The sequence below is a fragment of the Rhinatrema bivittatum genome, chromosome 1 (genome assembly GCF_901001135.1).
Source record: "Rhinatrema bivittatum chromosome 1, aRhiBiv1.1, whole genome shotgun sequence".
Lineage (NCBI taxonomy): Eukaryota > Metazoa > Chordata > Amphibia > Gymnophiona > Rhinatrematidae > Rhinatrema > Rhinatrema bivittatum.
Genome location: NC_042615.1, coordinates 1 through 19,870, shown reverse-complemented (window position 1 = coordinate 19,870; position 19,870 = coordinate 1). Strand labels below are relative to the sequence as shown.

The following is a 19,870-nucleotide window of genomic DNA, read 5'->3' as shown; positions in this document are numbered from 1 at the left end:
AAAGGAGCTGGATGAAGTTAAAGCTGAATTAGCTTCAATGAAGAAAGGCTCACCTACTTTACATTATTCAGGAATTAATTCCCCATTACCACAGAAAAACCAAAAGTCAAGGATAAAGAGATTTACAGTGAGCTCAGGTAGGATAAGACCCGTGACCCATAGGCACCCGTTCTTGACAGCTGTGCAGCTCACAAGTCTACCCCCCCCCCCCCCCACACACTCACACAAGGCATTAAAGAACCCAAAAAAGAACAGGATTACAGTGGGCTCTGGTAGAATTAGACCTGTGATGCAGAGACACACACTGTATCAAGTGACACAAGTACAAAATGCCTTCTCTGTATTAAATACTGAAGAAGCTCTTGAGAAAAAGATTGAAGTGATATCTGAAAAGATAGAAGAAACCCAATGCATACAGAAATTCCAGATCAGTAACCAAAGGAAAAAGCTCATTGTGCTGGATGACTCTGTCATCAGAGGCGTTAATCTTTTCCTTTGCACAAATGCAAAGGGAATGGGTGAAGTGGATAACAAAACTCAACTAAATAAGTCACAAAAGGAGTCCAGGAACAGCAGTAACCTGAACGAGAAACGTTGGAAAGCTATGAGCACAAATGCTCGTTGTTTGGGCAATAAATCCCAAACCTACAAGCCCTAATGGTGGAGGCGGACTCGGATGTTGTTGCTGTTACGGAGACCTGGTTCAGGGAATCTCATGACTGGGATATGGCAATACCAGGCTAGAACTTGTTAAGGAAGGACAGAGAGGACAGGAAAGGGGGAGGAGTGGCTCTTTATGGCAGAAACAATATCCAAGCATCTGAGCTGCAAGGAAGATGGGACAAAGAAGAAGCAATATGGGCCGACCTAAAAAAAAGATGATAGGGCATCCATTTATACTGGAGTGGTTTACAGGTTTGCATCCACAAAAAAGCAGGGGAGCCAGGGGAGCAGCTTGCTTGTTATGGTGGTTATTACCCAAACAAAACAAGCCTGATACTTCACTTTCAATGCATATCCAGCATAGCTCTCTGCTTCAACGGCAGGTGGAATGAAGAAAAGATGATTTATCTTCAGACAACTACCAACAAGGACTGAATTACATAGACTGGGTAAAACAAAAAATCATGGGTGTAGCTTACTTGTTACGGCAGTTACTACCCCCAATCAAGCCTGATACTTCACTTAGAATACATATCCAGCACAGCCCACTGCTTCAACGGCAGGGGGGAACGAAGAAAAGAGGATTTATATTCAAACAACCAACAAGGATTGAATTGCACAGGCAGGGTAAACAAGCGTGGGAATAGCTTGCGTATTGCAGCAGTTACAACCCCAAACCAACTAGCTAGATACTTCACTTAGATGCAGCTCCAGCACTGCTATTTATGATGGTGGAGGTGGAAGGGAAATAGAACCAAAAAGTTACTTAAAAGGGACAAGAGTAACAGATATGTAAGTATGAAAAAATAAGTGTGAAAGCTTGCTGGGCAGACTGGCGGGGCCGTTTGGCCTTCTTCTGCCGTCATTTCTATGATTCTGTTAACATGCCTCTTGTGGTAGGGACCTCTCCTCCTCCTGTACCTCCTCTTCCATGTCCTCCATGTCCTTCTACAGCTGCGGGGAATTCGGCCGGGCTCTGTCATCCCCACCCTGCGGGGGCAGAGTTCCTGCAGGGCTCCTGGAAGGTAGTTATTCCCTGCTTTCTCTGAAGGCACAAGCCCTCCTGTTATGTCCGACAGCGCCACAGCGGAAACACTTTATCCTGGGGCAGTCTTTGAAGAGGTGCTCCTCTGATAAGCACTTTTGACAAACTTTGGACTGGTTGGTGTGTATGATCCGAAAGTATTTCTCCCCTTCCACCGTAGGTAACTTTACAGAATAAGGTAAGGAGGGGATCCCAGGTGGAAAAACTATAGGGACACAGCGGGTGCCATCGGCGATGTTTGTGCCAGGGTAAACCCTTCGCCGAATGTCAGACATCTGTGTAACTCCCCATTTGCACAGCTTCTCCTCCAGGACCTCATCTGGCAGATACGCTGGGAGGTGCATAAAAGACCCCACAGTCCTAGGGGAGTACAAGACGTCAACGTCATAAAGCTGTTCCCTGTATGTCAATGCCGATCATCAGCCCTTCTGCGGCCTCCCTGTCCACCAGAGTCAATTCAAACTTATTTTCTCTGGGCACACAAGCCAGAAGCTTCCCTTCTCCTATCTCAGCAGCCACTGCATCGATGATTTCCCTTGCTGTCACTTTATTCTTGCCACCAAGATCAGTGACCACAGTGCGGTCCTTCCTGAATGTCTTCCGTGCAGGCGGCTGATTTTCCACCCCTTTCCACTGCCGAGTTGCAGACCCTGATTGAACCCGTTTTAACTTTCACTATTCAAGCTGCCTGGAAGATCTTTTTCCAGATGTTTGTTCATTTACGGCAGCAGCTTTGGGCTTCTCTGTCTCAGTTTTGCTTTCCTCATTGCAATTATCCTGCCCCATCACAGTTGGCTGCTCCAGAGTACTGCCAAGGTGACTAATGCCGGTTGTCTCAACTTCAGGGTTATCCGCTCTCATAGCTGCCGCCTTCCCCTGCTGAATACAGGGAAGGGTTTCTCCATGAGGAACCTGAGACAAGTGCTCAGACCCTGCTAACAGCTCAATACAGTAAAGTGCGGCCGCGGTTACCCTGCTCCTAACCCGCTTTCTACTCACTTTTCGGCCGTGTTAGTCCAACCCGCGATACGTTATCGCCTTTAACCTACTCCTACCGCGTCCTAAAATCCCCGGGCAACCCCTTCCGCCCGCGGCATGTATATTGCATGCAAATGATTGAATTAGCTATTCCCTAGCATCCAGTAACCCGCGCCCCGACTATCGCTATCTTTCCCTGCTGTTTTGCCGCGCGTTTAACCTGCTAACTTACCGCCTACCCTTACCCCTGCGTTAGAGGCAGGGGTAAGGGTAGGTGGCAAGCTTTCCCCCAGCCCCTGCTCACCTGCCCTGGCCGCGTCCATGGATGCTGGTCTCCGGGGCAGCCCCAGTCCTCTCCTCTCCTCCCGAAGCAAAAAAAAATAGCGAAAAAAAAAGTTGCAAGAGAGAGAGGGGAGAGAGGACGGGAAATCCTACGCTCAGCATTGCCAGTCCCCCCTCCCCTCCTCCCGAAGCAGGGCGCGAAAAGCAGCCTTGCTCCGGGAGGAGGGGAGGGGGGACTGGCAGTGTAAAGCGACGAAGCGACTTACTTTTTGCAGCCCCCCTCCGGACATCGGCGAGGACGACCGCGGCTCCCTTCTCCTGCCTCCAGCTGCTTGCGATGATGGACGCCTGCACGGGCGAAAGCGGCCCCTGTTCGTGCAATTGGGCCGCTCAAGGCGTGACGTCACATGCCGTGATGCCAAACGTCATGACGTCACGCCTTGAGCGGCCCAATTGCACGAACAGGGGCCACTTTCGCCCGTGCAGGCGTCCATCATCGCGAGCAGCTGGAGGCAGGAGAGGGGAGCCGCGGTCGTCCTCGCCGATGTCCGGAGGGGGGCTGCAAAAAGTAAGTCTCTTAGTCGCTTTACACTGCCAGTCCCCCCTCCCCTCCTCCCGGAGCAAGGCTGCTTTTCGTGCCCTGCTTCGGGAGGAGAGGAGAGAGGGCTGACAATCCTGAGCGTCGGAGAACTGGCCACTTCCTGGTACCTGTCATTTCAAATGACATTTGAAATGACAGGTACCAATATGGCCGGGAAGCGTTAGACCCGCGCACCCAGGTTACTGTATAGGCGCTCTATACAGTAAAATGGGTTGCGCGGCCTAACGCTTCACGGATGCTTCTTAGACGCAGCTTGCATTTGCAAGCTATTCACATACAGGATCGAGCGGTAGGTGAGCTGCACTGTGCGTGTGGCAACTGCGGGTGCGCCAGGCACTAACGCAGCTCTTCCTACCGCTCGTTACTGGATTGACCTGTAAGTGAGGTTTATCTTGTATTTTCAATGAAACAGCAGGGTTTCTCCTTTTGGACTCCACAGTAACTCCTTGGATTTCTGCTCAGTCACAATGCACCAGAAGCCAGAAGTGAATGAGGAATAAAAAATCCTTAAAAGTTTTTTTCTCCTTCGATAGTAAATAAGAGAAAAATAAGCACAGAGACACACAGACAGCGTCTCCTGTAAAAAATCTCTCCAATCTGCCGCCTAGAGACACACCTCACCACACAGCTGTCCTCAGAGCAGAATCAGGGCAGTGTAGCCATAGGAAAGAGGGTCTCTCCTGCTAGTCCTCATGGCCTTTATCTAGCGTGCTTCCATGCAGGCACCCCTTGAAGGCGGTGAAGAAAGTTAGGAGAATAAGAGTAAGCATAGCCGCGGTGGAGTCAGGAGAAGAAAAAGTAGAAGGTCGACTTGAGGGAGCGAAAAAAAAAATGCCTACAGCACATGGTATTCCCAGGAGGTCACCCATCCAAGTACTAACCAGGCCCAACCCTGGTTGGCTTCCGAGATCGGGCATATTCAGGGCAGTGTGGCCGTAGGCATGAAGATGTCTCCTCTACGTCCTCATGGCCTTTATCTAGCGTGCTTCCATGTAGGCACCCCTTGCGGGCGGCGAAGAAACTTAGGACAATAAGAGTAAGCATAGTTGCGGTGCAGTCAGGAGAAGAAAAACTAGAAGGTCGACTTGAGGGAGCGAAAAAAAAAATGCCTACAGCACATGGTATTCCCAGGAGGTCACCCATCCAAGTACTAACCAGGCCCAACCCTGGTTGGCTTCCGAGATCAGACGAGATTGGGCATATTCAGGGCAGTGTGGCCATAGGCGTGAGGATGTCTCCTCTAAGTCCTCATGGCCTTTATCTAGCGTGCTTCCATGCATGCACCCCTTGCGGGCTGGTGAAGAAAGTTAGGACAATAAGAGTAAGCATAGTTGCGGTGCAGTCAGGAGAAGAAAGGAGAAGAAAAGGTAGAAGGTCGACTTGAGGGAGGGAAAAAAAAAATGCCTACGGCACCTGGTATTCCCAGGTGGTCACCCATCCAAGTACTAACCAGGCCCAACCCTGGTTGGCTTCCGAGATCAGACGAGATCAGGCATATGCAGGGCAGTGTGGCCGTAGGCATGAGGATGTCTCCTCTAAGTCCTCATGGCCTTTATCTAGCGTGCTTCCATGCATGCACCCCTTGCGGGCGGTGAAGAAAGTTAGGACAATAAGAGTAAGCATAGTTGCGGTGCAGTCAGGAGAAGAAAGGAGAAGAAAAGGTAGAAGGTCGACTTGAGGGAGGGAAAAAAAAAATGCCTACGGCATCTGGTATTCCCAGGTGGTCACCCATCCAAGTACTAACCAGGCCCAACCCTGGTTGGCTTCCGAGATCAGACGAGATCGGGCATATTCAGGGCAGTGTGGCCGTAGGCATGAGGATGTCTCCTCTAAGTCCTCATGGCCTTTATCTAGCGTGCTTCCATGCATGCACCCCTTGCGGGCGGTGAAGAAAGTTAGGACAATAAGAGTAAGCATAGTTGCGGTGCAGTCAGGAGAAGAAAGGAGAAGAAAAGGTAGAAGGTCGACTTGAGGGAGGGAAAAAAAAAATGCCTACGGCACCTGGTATTCCCAGGTGGTCACCCATCCAAGTACTAACCAGGTCCAACCCTGGTTGGCTTCCGAGATCAGACGAGATCGGGCATATTCAGGGCAGTGTGGCCGTAGGCAGTGAGGATGTCTCCTCTAAGTCCTCATGGCCTTTATCTAGCGTGCTTCCATGCATGCACCCCTTGCGGGCGGTGAAGAAAGTTAGGACAATAAGAGTAAGCATAGTTGCGGTGCAGTCAGGAGAAGAAAGGAGAAGAAAAGGTAGAAGGTCGACTTGAGGGAGGGAAAAAAAAAATGCCTACGGCACCTGGTATTCCCAGGTGGTCACCCATCCAAGTACTAACCAGGCCCAACCCTGGTTGGCTTCCGAGATCAGACGAGATCGGGCATATTCAGGGCAGTGTGGCCGTAGGCATGAGGATGTCTCCTCTAAGTCCTCATGGCCTTTATCTAGCGTGCTTCCATGCATGCACCACTTGCGGGCGGTGAAGAAAGTTAGGACAATAAGAGTAAGCATAGTTGCGGTGCAGTCAGGAGAAGAAAGGAGAAGAAAAGGTAGAAGGTCGACTTGAGGGAGGGAAAAAAAAAATGCCTACGGCACCTGGTATTCCCAGGTGGTCACCCATCCAAGTACTAACCAGGCCCAACCCTGGTTGGCTTCCGAGATCAGACGAGATCAGGCATATTCAGGGCAGTGTGGCCGTAGGCATGAGGATGTCTCCTCTAAGTCCTCATGGCCTTTATCTAGCGTGCTTCCATGCATGCACCCCTTGCGGCTGGTGAAGAAAGTTAGGACAATAAGAGTAAGCATAGTTGCGGTGCAGTCAGGAGAAGAAAGGAGAAGAAAAGGTAGAAGGTCGACTTGAGGGAGGGAAAAAAAAAATGCCTACGGCACCTGGTATTCCCAGGTGGTCACCCATCCAAGTACTAAACAGGCCCAACCCTGGTTGGCTTCCGAGATCAGACGAGATCGGGCATATTCAAGGCAGTGTGGCCGTAGGCATGAGGATGTCTCCTCTAAGTCCTCATGGCCTTTATCTTTTTTTTTTGATTTATAGCTTTTATTGGCATGAAATAAAACAACTGTGCACCATATACTAAATGCAATACAACCAGAATTGAACAGTCAATGCTATTGTGCTGTATAGCTGAGAGCCATTTTACGCGAACCCATCCCCTTGATATCCCCCCACCCCTAGAGTTAGCTAGCATAGACCACATGAATATATGGTAAGCAATACACCTGCTATCAGACATCAAAGAACACATAAGCTTGATAAATGAAAAACTCTGTGGCAGAACAATAGCCCTGCAGTGATAGGAAGTCCCATTGGATTCCGCCCTCCCGGGGCGGTAACAGAATCACTAGGCCGCACCGGTCTTGTAAACGTCCATTATAGTTCACTACTGAGCAGTAGACATTCGGAGCCAGTGTTCATATCGGCCCCAGATCTTATGAAAGTTCTGAGTCGATTTATTGCGAAATGCTGTAACCTTCCCCAGAGTGTGCGTGTGAAGGACCAATGCTTGAACCGTAGTTAACGTGGGCACGCTGGAATCCTTCCAACACCGCGCTATAGCACATCTGGTCGCGGTGACCACATATTTAATAAAATAGTTATGAAATTTTGATCTGTCTTGGAGTTCATCATTCAGTAGCGCTTGTGCTGGTGTAAGTTGTATGCTGCCCTTCAAAATCGTAGATATCCACGCCGATATCAATTTCCAAAGCTGTTGTAATTTGGGGCATTGCCACCAAAGATGGAAAAAAGTACCTCTGTCCTGGCAAAGTTTCCAGCATAGCCCCTGTGTGTTTGGCGCATAATGTTGAATAAGACTTGGTGTGATATACCATCTGTAGTATAATTTGTACCCATTTTCAATGTCCTGGGTGGATATAAGTCCCTTCCTTAATCGTTGAAAAATCCGCAACCAGTCCTCCTTCATCCAATCACATTGTAAATCTGATTGCCACGCTTGTATATGTGACGCAGACATATCAAAGTCATCGCTTAATAAGCCATATATATTAGAAATATGTTTGTTAACCCTATGTGCATGTCGACACATACTCTCAAAAGATGAAATACCCTTTACAAGGTCAGCTTCAATCCGCTTTCTAAGGAAAAAGTGTCTAACTTGGAGATAGCGAAAGAGATCTGCAGGCCCCAACTGGAATTGGCGGCAAAGGGTATGGAATGTTAGCAGACCCCCAGGGGACCAAATATGGGACCATTGTGAAATACCCTTATCGAGCCAGGGCTTGAACGCTGTCGGATTGCCAGCAGGTCGAAACTCCCTGTGATAAAATAAGTGTGTGCTGTGGAAGAAACTTTGGGAGCCCACTAGGGTTTTCTTCCACCGGTCCCATACTGTTAGGGTAGTTTGTACAGTCTCGGGTAGGGGCGATCTAAGGCACCTGGAAACCTTGGTCTGCCATAACAATGCTGTGATAGGAAAAGTACCCATCATGGCCTGCTCCATGCGCACCCAGGGTTTGCTCTGTTTGATGTCATGCCACTCTATGGCCGCTTTCAAATGGGCCGCCCCATGGTAACGGGCCAGACTGGGCACCCCCACCCCTCCTCTATATCCAGGCAAGAACAACGTCTTCAGAGCAATCCTGGGTCTTTTCCCTGTCCATAAATATTTGTTTAGTCTCTTTTGCCATTTATCCAATAACTTTACAGGGATAACAATGGGTAATGTCTGCAGTAAATACAGAATCCGGGGCATGATGTTCATCTTTAGTACTGCTAATCTCCCCAGCCAGGAAATGTGATATCTATCCCACTCTTCTAGGTCTTTATATATTTTCCCCATAAGCGGTGTATAATTTAATTGAAAGAGATCATTCTCTGTGCCCAGATAGACCCCCAAGTATTTTAACTTGCGATTAGCCCACTTGAAGGGAAACTCCCTTGCAATTTGGCCAAGCAAATCTGGGGAGACATTGACATTTAACAATTCCGACTTTTCCCAGTTGATCGAAAACCCCGATACACTACTAAAGGTTGCTAATTCTCCAGAAAGTGCCCGCAATGATGTAAGGGGGTCAGTAATAGTAAACAGAATGTCATCTGCGAAAAGAGACATTTTAGAGGAAAAATCTCCAACGCTCACTCCAGAAATCAAGGGATTGTTCCGAATGCGATGAGTGAAGGGTTCCAGGAAGAGTGCAAACAGCAGTGGGGATAATGGACACCCCTGCCTGGTACCCCTCCCAACTGCAAACGAAGAGGAATACCCCCCATTAATTTTTAGACAAGCGGAGGGTGCTTCATATAATTTTTGAATCCATGTAAGAAACTTGTCTCCCAGATTAAATAAGCGCAAGGTATGGAACAAAAAGGGCCAATGCACATAGTCGAAAGCCTTTTCGGCATCTATGGCTAACAAAAGCAGTGGAATGTGTTGCGAGCGGGCCCATCCCATGATATCAACTGTTTTGCGGACGTTATCCGACGCCATGCGGCCCGGGATAAAGCCTGATTGATCGGGGTGAATCAATCCGGGCAAGGAAACATTAAGCCTGTGGGCTAAAATTTTGGCTAGAATTTTCATGTCTAAGTTAATTAAAGATATGGGGCGATAAGAGCCACATACCGTAGGATCCCTGCCAGGTTTCGCCAGCAGTGTCACCCCTGCCATATTATCGTCCGGGGAGATCGAAGCCGTCCCCTGCAGAGAATTATATAATGAAACCAGCGGAGGCACCAGTAACCCCATAAATTTCTTATAAAAAGAGGCGGTATATCCATCGAGCCCTGGGGATTTGCCTATTTTCATGGAGTTAATGGCCCAAGTCACTTCTGCAGCAGTGATATCCCTAGTTAGAAATATTTGAGCCTCAGGGGTGACCTGCTGTAAAGTAGAATTTTGAAAGTAGGCTTCCAGCTCAGCTTGGTTTATGCTGGTCTGGGGAGCATAGAGTTCCGTATAATAACGGAGAAAGCGCTGCCGAATATCAGTATTGGAGGTTAATATCATTCCACTGTCGGCCTTTAATTTAACAATGTTATTCTGGGCCTGACGGATCTTTAATTTTCGGGCCAACTGTCTGCCCGCCTTGTTGCCTCCTTCATAATATTGCTGCTGACTATAAATTAACTTGTGTGCGATTTGGGCCGCTTCCAGATCCGCCAAATGCTTGCGTAACGTGTCTATTTGTATTAATATATCGGCCTCTCCTGTAGCGGAGTGCACCTGCCCCAGCTGCTGCAATCGCATTAAAGTATCAAGCTTATCTTGCTGTTTGCATCTCTTTACATAGGCGCCCCTGGCAATAAGTTTCCCTCTCACCACCGCCTTCAGACAATCCCACAGGGTAGTGGGAGACGTATCCGGGATGTCATTTAACTGTAAATACTCCTGAATGTCCCCGTACAACCGAGTACAAAATTCCTCATCTTCAAGTAGACTATCATTGAGTCTCCAAAATTTGCGTCCCTTATCATACCCAGAGAAGTGGAAATCCACAAACACGGGTCCATGATCAGACCACGTGATGGGGCCCAGGGACGGAGCTAGAACCTGATTACAGCAGCCCTTATCTACCAGTAAGTAGTCAATACGAGAGTAGGATTTATGCACCCTAGAAAAAAAGGTATAATTCCTGGATTTGGGGTGCCAAACCCGCCAGACATCCACGAGACCGTGGTGTCGTAAAAATCGCCGAAATGCCTGTCGGTCCGTTCTTCTAGTGGAAAAGGTAGTGTGGGAATTATCTAAGCGAGGGTCCATCGTCAGATTAAAATCCCCTCCTAGGATTATATGACCTTCGCCCCACAGATCTATAATCTGAGACAGACCATCCATATAGGCGCTCTGCCCCGCATTGGGTGCATATGAACTAATCAGGGTGAACTTCTCCCCTCCCACAGTGATAACCAGTAATAAGTACCTGCCCTCCGGGTCTGACCGGCATAACAATTCTTCATATATCAGATCCTTGTGCATAAGTATTCCCACTCCTAGATATTTATGAGCCAACGGCCTTGCAGCCCAATATTGTCTAGGGAAGCTTGGGTGTTTAAGTAAGTACTCGTATCTTCTCTTTAAGTGAGTTTCTTGCACGAAGGCTATCATGGTATGATGGAAGTTCAAGTCATCAAAGAGGGATTGCCGCTTTAAGGGTGAATTCAGTCCCTTTACATTGAGGGACATAATGTTAAAAGTTGTCATGTGAATGATTCATAAAAAGCTAATTTCCCAATGGGCCGCCCCCGCGGTCCCAGCCACTGTATTAATCTGGCTTGTCTGCGCTCCCCTGTGTTCCATGAGTCCATTATATGATAAACTCGGTAATAGCTGCCATCCTCTAGCTTCCTCCCCCCCCCCCCCCGCTCTCCCACCTCCCCCACAGCTTGTTCCCTGTCCCAGGGCCACGCTGTCTGGTTAAGGGAGGAGTCGATCATCCCAGCAGTAGTCCTCCCTCAATACCATCAGATATGCTTAAGAGAACAATATTTGACAACAGGACATCTCTAACATATTAGCTGTCTATCACAAACCCTTGTGCCACAACTTTAGAACAAGCAGAAACCCTAATTAAACCGTAGTTAAACAAGCTTAATAGATATCTGTGAGATAAGCCTCACAAACAGGATCCCAGGCCTCAGACCCACGAGCGATGACCCAGCCTGGACATTTCAACGCATGTGAGTCCTGAGATGGCAAGAATCCCCCGTAGTGACTCCATCTCGCTCATCAATCCGAAGCTCAGCGCTGTGTAATCGAATCAGGGTGGCGCCGCAGCCTTCTATCGCCTCTGGTCACCCGTTGCCATCTCGGTGGCCCCTCCTGCCGAACTGGTGGTTTTGGGGGGACAGGTAAACCCGAAATCTCTGGGTAACCTGCATCCCGCAGAAAGGTGGAGGCCTCTGCCGGCGTTTTCGCCCGATGTGCTACGCCCTTCAAGGTAAAATTAAGCCCAAATGGAAATAGCCATCGGTATCGAATATTTTCTTTTCTGAGGAGGTCAGTGACCGGTTTAAAATCCCTCCGTTTTTTTATTGTTATGGGTGAGAGGTCCATAAATATCATGACCTCATGTCCCTGCCACTTCCAGCTGGTTTGCTGCCGCGCTATGTTAGCAATTCTGTCCTTGACAGCATATTCATGGTAGCACGCTATAATGTCTTTAGGCAAATTATTAACCCGGGGGCCAAAAACCCTGTGGGCTCTTGCTATTTTTACCTCCTCTGGCTCTGAAGAAGTGGTTCCCGCGCCTGAGGCCAAAAGCATGGCGCTGATCTGTGCCACTGTGGTTATGCAGTCTGCATATTCCGGGCCCTCCGGGACGCCTCTGAAGCGGAGATTCTGCCGCCTGGACCTATTTTCTAAGTCTTCCATCTTGTCTTGCAGGCGTTCCATTTCGTCCTGTATATTATGAATTTTATCTTGCTGCTCCTTGAGGTCCGCACTATTTGCTTCTGCTCTGGTTTCAACCTCAAATATCCGGCGGCCATTTTCAGCAATATCCTCCTTGAGCTCCTCTATGGAGGACATGATGGCCGCGGTTTTCGCCGCGATTTCAGATTTTATTTCTTCGACCCAACCCTTCATCTCCGATTTCGTGGGGATCACGTTTTCGTCGTTAGGGTCGCCCGTGGCCATCGCTCCGATATCCGCCGCCTCATTCCCCGCCCCCGCCATGATTTCGCCTGGGGCCTCACCTTCTTGCGGCAATTTGCTGTACGAGTATTTTTTTAAATCCACCGTTTTTCGCCGGTGAGACATCTGCCGGCAAGCCCGATGTTATTAGGAGTGGTTGGGCAATAAATCGCCGGTCAGAACGCCCGATGTCAGTGGCTTTGGCTGATGTCGAGGGAGAGACTCAGATTTAGTCCGCCATCTGCTGGGATGACGTCACATCCTCTCTCCTCATGGCCTTTATCTAGCGTGCTTCCATGCATGCACCCCTTGCGGGCGGTGAAGAAAGTTAGGACAATAAGAGTAAGCATAGTTGCGGTGCAGTCAGGAGAAGAAAGGAGAAGAAAAGGTAGAAGGTCGACTTGAGGGAGGGAAAAAAAAAATGCCTACGGCACCTGGTATTCCCAGGTGGTCACCCATCCAAGTACTAACCAGGCCCAACCCTGGTTGGCTTCCGAGATCAGACGAGATCGGGCATATTCAGGGCAGTGTGGCCGTAGGCATGAGGATGTCTCCTCTAAGTCCTCATGGCCTTTATCTAGCGTGCTTCCATGCATGCACCCCTTGCGGGCGGTGAAGAAAGTTAGGACAATAAGCGTAAGCATAGTTGCGGTGCAGTCAGGAGAAGAAAGGAGAAGAAAAGGTAGAAGGTCGACTTGAGGGAGGGAAAAAAAAAATGCCTATGGCACCTGGTATTCCCAGGTGGTCACCCATCCAAGTACTAACCAGGCCCAACCTTGGTTGGCTTCTGAGATCAGACGAGATCGGGCATATTCAGGGCAGTGTGGCCGTAGGCATGAGGATGTCTCCTCTAAGTCCTCATGGCCTTTATCTAGCGTGCTTCCATGCATGCACCCCTTGCGGGCGGTGAAGAAAGTTAGGACAATAAGAGTAAGCATAGTTGCGGTGCAGTCAGGAGAAGAAAGGAGAAGAAAAGGTAGAAGGTCGACTTGAGGGAGGGAAAAAAAAAATGCCTACGGCACCTGGTATTCCCAGGTGGTCACCCATCCAAGTACTAACCAGGCCCAACCCTGGTTGGCTTCCGAGATCAGACGAGATCGGGCATATTCAGGGCAGTGTGGCCGTAGGCATGAGGATGTCTCCTCTAAGTCCTCATGGCCTTTATCTAGCGTGCTTCCATGCATGCACCCCTTGCGGGCGGTGAAGAAAGTTAGGACAATAAGAGTAAGCATAGTTGCGGTGCAGTCAGGAGAAGAAAGGAGAAGAAAAGGTAGAAGGTCGACTTGAGGGAGGGAAAAAAAAAATGCCTACGGCACCTGGTATTCCCAGGTGGTCACCCATCCAAGTACTAACCAGGCCCAACCCTGGTTGGCTTCCAAGATCAGACGAGATCGGGCATATTCAGGGCAGTGTGGCCGTAGGCATGAGGATTTATTTATTTATTTATTGGTTTTTATATACCGGAAGTTCCTGTATACAATACATATCACTCCGGTTCACATTTAACAGATATAGCTATCGCCGGGTAGGCGGTTTACATGGAACATATCAAATATAATATAAAGAACAGAAGAACTATAATACAGTGTAATATATTATATTAAGAAACAACTAAGATCAACTTAGGTAACAACTTGGAACAAAAAACTGACTCAATGTGAGCGTTACATTATTGTGGTAAGACAAGGCTGGATGTTTGTTCTTCCTGCTTTAGCTCTCTGGGAAAGCTTGAAGGAAGAGCCAAGTCTTGAGTTTCACCTTGAACGTTGTATGGCACGGTTCTAGGCGTAGGTCCGGTGGTAGTGAGTTCCAGAGTGACGGGCCCGCTGTGGATAGAGCGCGTTTCCTCAGGGTAGATTTTGCAGGTTGGGTGATCATTCTGTTCTGGTATGCCCTTCTGGTTGGTTTGTTAGAAGAGTGTAGTTGAAGCTGGAAAGTTAGGTTGAGGGGGGAGATGTTATGTAGTGCCTTGTGAACCATCATGCAGGTCTTGAACTGGATCCTATATTTGATGGGGAGCCAGTGGAGGTGCTGTAGGATTGGGGTGATATGGTCCCTTTTTTTGGCATTGGTAAGGATCCTTGCAGTGGCATTCAGAACCATCTGGAGTGGCTTGGTAGTGTATGCTGGAAGGCCCTGCAGGAGTGAATTACAGTAGTCTAATTTAGTTAGAATGATGGCTTGGAGTACTGTGCGGAAATCCCTATAGAGTAAAAGGGGCTTTAGTTTCTTTAGCACTTGTAGTTTAAAGAAGCATTCTTTTGTGGTGTTATTTATGAATTTATTGAGGCTGAGTTTGTCGTCAAGTAGTACACCCAGATCTCTGACTTGAGGTGCGGTGGAATATCCTGAGGTGTCTGGAGAGTTGATGGATGTTGGCGGGGTAGATTGATCTGGTGCTATAATGAGAATTTCCGTTTTTTTGGTGTTTAGCACCAGGTTGAGGCTGGTTAGTAGATCGTTGATGGATGAGAGGCATTTTTTCCAATAGGATATGGTTTTGTGTATGGTCTCCGTGATAGGGATGAGAATTTGAATGTCATCTGCGTATAAGAAATGGGTGAGCTTGAGGTTAGTAAGTAGATGACAGAGAGGGAGCAGGTAAATGTTGAAAAGGGTGGGTGAGAGTGATGATCTTGTGGTACCCCCATCTTGACTTGGATGGGGTGAGATTCCTTGTTGTTTATCTTCACTTTGTATGTTCTGTTCTCTAGGAAGGACTTAAACCAGTTGAGAGCTGTTCCAGTGATGCCGATGACTGATAGTTGTTGTAGTAGGCTAGGGTGGTTCACGGTGTCGAAAGCTGAGGAAAGATCCAGAAGCACGAGAAGACAAGGTTGGCCTTTTTCGAGATTGAAGATAATGTTGTCTGTTAGTGTGGCTAATAAGGATTCGGTGCTCTTTTTCTTTCGGAATCCATATTGGTTGTTAGTGAGGATGTTGTTGTCTTCAAGGAATTCAGAAAGTTGTCTGTTGACGATTTTCTCCATAATTTTAGCTAGCATAGGGAGGTTCGCTATAGGTCTGTAGTTAGCCAGATCTGTAGTGGGAAGGTTGGGTTTTTTGAGTAGAGGTTTGAGAAGCGCTAACTTGAGTTGTTTAGGAACTTGGCCTTGGGCGAGGGAGCAGTTAATGATATCAGCCACTGGCTTGGCAATGGTGTCCTGGATTGAACTCAGCAGGTTTGATGGTATATGGTCTAAGGGGTGAGAGGACGGTTTTATCTTCTTAAGGATATTTGCTAAGTCCTCTAAGTCCTCATGGCCTTTATCTAGCGTGCTTCCATGCATGCACCCCTTGCGGGCGGTGAAGAAAGTTAGGACAATAAGAGTAAGCATAGTTGCGGTGCAGTCAGGAGAAGAAAGGAGAAGAAAAGGTAGAAGGTCGACTTGAGGGAGGGAAAAAAAAAATGCCTACGGCACCTGGTATTCCCAGGTGGTCACCCATCCAAGTACTAACCAGGCCCAACCCTGGTTGGCTTCCGAGATCAGATGAAATCGGGCATATTCAGGGCAGTGTGGCCGTAGGCATGAGGATGTCTCCTCTAAGTCCTCATGGCCTTTATCTAGCGTGCTTCCATGCATGCACCCCTTGCGGGCGGTGAAGAAAGTTAGGACAATAAGAGTAAGCATAGTTGCGGTGCAGTCAGGAGAAGAAAGGAGAAGAAAAGGTAGAAGGTCGACTTGAGGGAGGGAAAAAAAAAAATGCCTACGGCACCTGGTATTCCCAGGTGGTCACCCATCCAAGTACTAACCAGGCCCAACCCTGGTTGGCTTCCGAGATCAGACGAGATCGGGCATATTCAGGACAGTGTGGCCGTAGGCATGAGGATGTCTCCTCTAAGTCCTCATGGCCTTTATCTAGCGTGCTTCCATGCATGCACCCCTTGCGGGCGGTGAAGAAAGTTAGGACAATAAGAGTAAGCATAGTTGCGGTGCAGTCAGGAGAAGAAAGGAGAAGAAAAGGTAGAAGGTCGACTTGAGGGAGGGAAAAAAAAAATGCCTACGGCACATGGTATTCCCAGGTGGTCACCCATCCAAGTACTAACCAGGCCCAACCCTGGTTGGCTTCCGAGATCAGACGAGATCGGGCATATTCAGGGCAGTGTGGCCGTAGGCATGATGATGTCTCCTCTAAGTCCTCATGGCCTTTATCTAGCGTGCTTCCATGCATGCATCCCTTGCGGGCGGTGAAGAAAGTTAGGACAATAAGCGTAAGCATAGTTGCGGTGCAGTCAGGAGAAGAAAGGAGAAGAAAAGGTAGAAGGTCGACTTGAGGGAGGGAAAAAAAAATGCCTACGGCACCTGGTATTCCCAGGTGGTCACCCATCCAAGTACTAACCAGGCCCAACCCTGGTTGGTTTCCGAGATCTGACGAGATCGGGCATATTCAGGGCAGTGTGGCCGTAGGCATGAGAATGTCTCCTCTAAGTCCTCATGGCCTTTATCTAGCGTGCTTCCATGCATGCACCCCTTGCGGGCGGTGAAGAAAGTTAGGACAATAAGCGTAAGCATAGTTGCGGTGCAGTCAGGAGAAGAAAGGAGAAGAAAAGGTAGAAGGTCGACTTGAGGGAGGGAAAAAAAAATGCCTACGGCACCTGGTATTCCAGGTGGTCACCCATCCAAGTACTAACCAGGCCCAACCCTGGTTGGCTTCCGAGATGAGACGAGATCGGGCATATTCAGGGCAGTGTGGCCGTAGGCATGAGAATGTCTCCTCTAAGTCCTCATGGCCTTTATCTAGCGTGCTTCCATGCATGCACCCCTTGCGGGCGGTGAAGAAAGTTAGGACAATAAGCGTAAGCATAGTTGCGGTGCAGTCAGGAGAAGAAAGGAGAAGAAAAGGTAGAAGGTCGACTTGAGGGAGGGAAAAAAAAATGCCTACGGCACCTGGTATTCCCAGGTGGTCACCCATCCAAGTACTAACCAGGCCCAACCCTGGTTGGCTTCCGAGATCAGACGAGATCGGGCATATTCAGGGCAGTGTGGCCGTAGGCATGAGGATGTCTCCTCTAAGTCCTCATGGCCTTTATCTAGCGTGCTTCCATGCATGCACCCCTTGCGGGCGGTGAAGAAAGTTAGGACAATAAGAGTAAGCATAGTTGCGGTGCAGTCAGGAGAAGAAAGGAGAAGAAAAGGTAGAAGGTCGACTTGAGGGAGGGAAAAAAAAAATGCCTACGGCACCTGGTATTCCCAGGTGGTCACCCATCCAAGTACTAACCAGGCCCAACCCTGGTTGGCTTCCGAGATCAGACGAGATCGGGCATATTCAGGGCAGTGTGGCCGTAGGCATGAGAATGTCTCCTCTAAGTCCTCATGGCCTTTATCTAGCGTGCTTCCATGCATGCACCCCTTGCGGGCGGTGAAGAAAGTTAGGACAATAAGCGTAAGCATAGTTGCGGTGCAGTCAGGAGAAGAAAGGGAGAAGAAAAGGTAGAAGGTCGACTTGAGGGAGGGAAAAAAAAAATGCCTACGGCACCTGGTATTCCCAGGTGGTCACCCATCCAAGTACTAACCAGGCCCAACCCTGGTTGGCTTCCGAGATCAGACGAGATCGGGCATATTCAGGGCAGTGTGGCCGTAGGCATGAGGATGTCTCCTCTAAGTCCTCATGGCCTTTATCTAGCGTGCTTCCATGCATGCACCCCTTGCGGGCGGTGAAGAAAGTTAGGACAATAAGAGTAAGCATAGTTGCGGTGCAGTCAGGAGAAGAAAGGAGAAGAAAAGGTAGAAGGTCGACTTGAGGGAGGGAAAAAAAAAATGCCTACGGCACCTGGTATTCCCAGGTGGTCACCCATCCAAGTACTAACCAGGGCCCAACCCTGGTTGGCTTCCGAGATCAGACGAGATCGGGCATATTCAGGGCAGTGTGGCCGTAGGCATGAGGATGTCTCCTCTAAGTCCTCATGGCCTTTATCTAGCGTGCTTCCATGCATGCACCCCTTGCGGGCGGTGAAGAAAGTTAGGACAATAAGCGTAAGCATAGTTGCGGTGCAGTCAGGAGAAGAAAGGAGAAGAAAAGGTAGAAGGTCGACTTGAGGGAGGGAAAAAAAAAATGCCTACGGCACCTGGTATTCCCAGGTGGTCACCCATCCAAGTACTAACCAGGCCCAACCCTGGTTGGCTTCCGAGATCAGACGAGATCGGGCATATTCAGGGCAGTGTGGCCGTAGGCATGAGGATGTCTCCTCTAAGTCCTCATGGCCTTTATCTAGCGTGCTTCCATGCATGCACCCCTTGCGGGCGGTGAAGAAAGTTAGGACAATAAGAGTAAGCATAGTTGCGGTGCAGTCAGGAGAAGAAAGGAGAAGAAAAGGTAGAAGGTCGACTTGAGGGAGGGAAAAAAAAAATGCCTACGGCACCTGGTATTCCCAGGTGGTCACCCATCCAAGTACTAACCAGGCCCAACCCTGGTTGGCTTCCGAGATCAGACGAGATCGGGCATATTCAGGGCAGTGTGGCCGTAGGCATGAGAATGTCTCCTCTAAGTCCTCATGGCCTTTATCTAGCGTGCTTCCATGCATGCACCCCTTGCGGGCGGTGAAGAAAGTTAGGACAATAAGAGTAAGCATAGTTGCGGTGCAGTCAGGAGAAGAAAGGAGAAGAAAAGGTAGAAGGTCGACTTGAGGGAGGGAAAAAAAAAATGCCTACGGCACCTGGTATTCCCAGGTGGTCACCCATCCAAGTACTAACCAGGCCCAACCCTGGTTGGCTTCCGAGATCAGACGAGATCGGGCATATTCAGGGCAGTGTGGCCGTAGGCATGAGGATGTCTCCTCTAAGTCCTCATGGCCTTTATCTAGCGTGCTTCCATGCATGCACCCCTTGCGGGCGGTGAAGAAAGTTAGGACAATAAGAGTAAGCATAGTTGCGGTGCAGTCAGGAGAAGAAAGGAGAAGAAAAGGTAGAAGGTCGACTTGAGGGAGGGAAAAAAAAATGCCTACGGCACCTGGTATTCCCAGGTGGTCACCCATCCAAGTACTAACCAGGCCCAACCCTGGTTGGCTTCCGAGATCAGACGAGATCGGGCATATTCAGGGCAGTGTGGCCGTAGGCATGAGAATGTCTCCTCTAAGTCCTCATGGCCTTTATCTAGCGTGCTTCCATGCATGCACCCCTTGCGGGCGGTGAAGAAAGTTAGGACAATAAGCGTAAGCATAGTTGCGGTGCAGTCAGGAGAAGAAAGGAGAAGAAAAGGTAGAAGGTCGACTTGAGGGAGGGAAAAAAAAAATGCCTACGGCACCTGGTATTCCCAGGTGGTCACCCATCCAAGTACTAACCAGGCCCAACCCTGGTTGGCTTCCGAGATCTGACGAGATCGGGCATATTCAGGGCAGTGTGGCCGTAGGCATGAGAATGTCTCCTCTAAGTCCTCATGGCCTTTATCTAGCGTGCTTCCATGCATGCACCCCTTGCGGGCGGTGAAGAAAGTTAGGACAATAAGCGTAAGCATAGTTGCGGTGCAGTCAGGAGAAGAAAGGAGAAGAAAAGGTAGAAGGTCGACTTGAGGGAGGGAAAAAAAAAATGCCTACGGCACCTGGTATTCCCAGGTGGTCACCCATCCAAGTACTAACCAGGCCCAACCCTGGTTGGCTTCCGAGATCAGACGAGATCGGGCATATTCAGGGCAGTGTGGCCGTAGGCATGAGGATGTCTCCTCTAAGTCCTCATGGCCTTTATCTAGCGTGCTTCCATGCA

The 19,870-nt window shown here is 49.0% G+C and overlaps 23 non-coding genes and 4 pseudogenes across 23 annotated transcripts; all 27 read right to left on the bottom strand.

The window, feature by feature from the left end:
- Positions 1–4,401: 4,401 nt before the first annotated feature.
- Positions 4,402–4,510, bottom strand: LOC115082839 (annotated as a pseudogene).
- Positions 4,511–4,675: 165 nt separating this feature from the next.
- LOC115082836 lies at positions 4,676–4,794 on the bottom strand (annotated as a pseudogene).
- Positions 4,795–4,970: 176 nt separating this feature from the next.
- Positions 4,971–5,089, bottom strand: LOC115082829. Its single transcript, XR_003854318.1, has one exon. It is a non-coding gene; the product is annotated as a 5S ribosomal RNA (ribosomal RNA).
- Positions 5,090–5,264: 175 nt separating this feature from the next.
- On the bottom strand, positions 5,265–5,383 carry LOC115082832. The gene has a single exon (XR_003854321.1). It is a non-coding gene; the product is annotated as a 5S ribosomal RNA (ribosomal RNA).
- Positions 5,384–5,558: 175 nt separating this feature from the next.
- LOC115082826 lies at positions 5,559–5,677 on the bottom strand. Its single transcript, XR_003854315.1, has one exon. It is a non-coding gene; the product is annotated as a 5S ribosomal RNA (ribosomal RNA).
- A 176-nt stretch (positions 5,678–5,853) lies between these two features.
- LOC115082822 lies at positions 5,854–5,972 on the bottom strand. The gene has a single exon (XR_003854311.1). It is a non-coding gene; the product is annotated as a 5S ribosomal RNA (ribosomal RNA).
- A 175-nt stretch (positions 5,973–6,147) lies between these two features.
- LOC115082827 lies at positions 6,148–6,266 on the bottom strand. Its single transcript, XR_003854316.1, has one exon. It is a non-coding gene; the product is annotated as a 5S ribosomal RNA (ribosomal RNA).
- Positions 6,267–6,441: 175 nt separating this feature from the next.
- Positions 6,442–6,560, bottom strand: LOC115082830. The gene has a single exon (XR_003854319.1). It is a non-coding gene; the product is annotated as a 5S ribosomal RNA (ribosomal RNA).
- A 6,035-nt stretch (positions 6,561–12,595) lies between these two features.
- On the bottom strand, positions 12,596–12,714 carry LOC115082821. Its single transcript, XR_003854310.1, has one exon. It is a non-coding gene; the product is annotated as a 5S ribosomal RNA (ribosomal RNA).
- Positions 12,715–12,889: 175 nt separating this feature from the next.
- Positions 12,890–13,008, bottom strand: LOC115082835 (annotated as a pseudogene).
- Positions 13,009–13,183: 175 nt separating this feature from the next.
- Positions 13,184–13,302, bottom strand: LOC115082813. Its single transcript, XR_003854302.1, has one exon. It is a non-coding gene; the product is annotated as a 5S ribosomal RNA (ribosomal RNA).
- Positions 13,303–13,477: 175 nt separating this feature from the next.
- On the bottom strand, positions 13,478–13,596 carry LOC115082828. The gene has a single exon (XR_003854317.1). It is a non-coding gene; the product is annotated as a 5S ribosomal RNA (ribosomal RNA).
- Positions 13,597–15,583: 1,987 nt separating this feature from the next.
- LOC115082824 lies at positions 15,584–15,702 on the bottom strand. The gene has a single exon (XR_003854313.1). It is a non-coding gene; the product is annotated as a 5S ribosomal RNA (ribosomal RNA).
- Positions 15,703–15,878: 176 nt separating this feature from the next.
- On the bottom strand, positions 15,879–15,997 carry LOC115082825. Its single transcript, XR_003854314.1, has one exon. It is a non-coding gene; the product is annotated as a 5S ribosomal RNA (ribosomal RNA).
- Positions 15,998–16,172: 175 nt separating this feature from the next.
- LOC115082831 lies at positions 16,173–16,291 on the bottom strand. Its single transcript, XR_003854320.1, has one exon. It is a non-coding gene; the product is annotated as a 5S ribosomal RNA (ribosomal RNA).
- A 174-nt stretch (positions 16,292–16,465) lies between these two features.
- LOC115082834 lies at positions 16,466–16,584 on the bottom strand. Its single transcript, XR_003854323.1, has one exon. It is a non-coding gene; the product is annotated as a 5S ribosomal RNA (ribosomal RNA).
- A 174-nt stretch (positions 16,585–16,758) lies between these two features.
- LOC115082837 lies at positions 16,759–16,876 on the bottom strand (annotated as a pseudogene).
- A 174-nt stretch (positions 16,877–17,050) lies between these two features.
- LOC115082802 lies at positions 17,051–17,169 on the bottom strand. The gene has a single exon (XR_003854291.1). It is a non-coding gene; the product is annotated as a 5S ribosomal RNA (ribosomal RNA).
- Positions 17,170–17,344: 175 nt separating this feature from the next.
- LOC115082791 lies at positions 17,345–17,463 on the bottom strand. The gene has a single exon (XR_003854280.1). It is a non-coding gene; the product is annotated as a 5S ribosomal RNA (ribosomal RNA).
- A 176-nt stretch (positions 17,464–17,639) lies between these two features.
- Positions 17,640–17,758, bottom strand: LOC115082780. Its single transcript, XR_003854270.1, has one exon. It is a non-coding gene; the product is annotated as a 5S ribosomal RNA (ribosomal RNA).
- Positions 17,759–17,933: 175 nt separating this feature from the next.
- On the bottom strand, positions 17,934–18,053 carry LOC115082833. Its single transcript, XR_003854322.1, has one exon. It is a non-coding gene; the product is annotated as a 5S ribosomal RNA (ribosomal RNA).
- A 175-nt stretch (positions 18,054–18,228) lies between these two features.
- On the bottom strand, positions 18,229–18,347 carry LOC115082768. Its single transcript, XR_003854262.1, has one exon. It is a non-coding gene; the product is annotated as a 5S ribosomal RNA (ribosomal RNA).
- A 175-nt stretch (positions 18,348–18,522) lies between these two features.
- Positions 18,523–18,641, bottom strand: LOC115082757. Its single transcript, XR_003854252.1, has one exon. It is a non-coding gene; the product is annotated as a 5S ribosomal RNA (ribosomal RNA).
- Positions 18,642–18,816: 175 nt separating this feature from the next.
- On the bottom strand, positions 18,817–18,935 carry LOC115082746. Its single transcript, XR_003854248.1, has one exon. It is a non-coding gene; the product is annotated as a 5S ribosomal RNA (ribosomal RNA).
- Positions 18,936–19,109: 174 nt separating this feature from the next.
- On the bottom strand, positions 19,110–19,228 carry LOC115082734. The gene has a single exon (XR_003854239.1). It is a non-coding gene; the product is annotated as a 5S ribosomal RNA (ribosomal RNA).
- Positions 19,229–19,403: 175 nt separating this feature from the next.
- Positions 19,404–19,522, bottom strand: LOC115082841. Its single transcript, XR_003854324.1, has one exon. It is a non-coding gene; the product is annotated as a 5S ribosomal RNA (ribosomal RNA).
- Positions 19,523–19,697: 175 nt separating this feature from the next.
- On the bottom strand, positions 19,698–19,816 carry LOC115082842. Its single transcript, XR_003854325.1, has one exon. It is a non-coding gene; the product is annotated as a 5S ribosomal RNA (ribosomal RNA).
- Between the last annotated feature and the right edge of the window lie 54 nt (positions 19,817–19,870).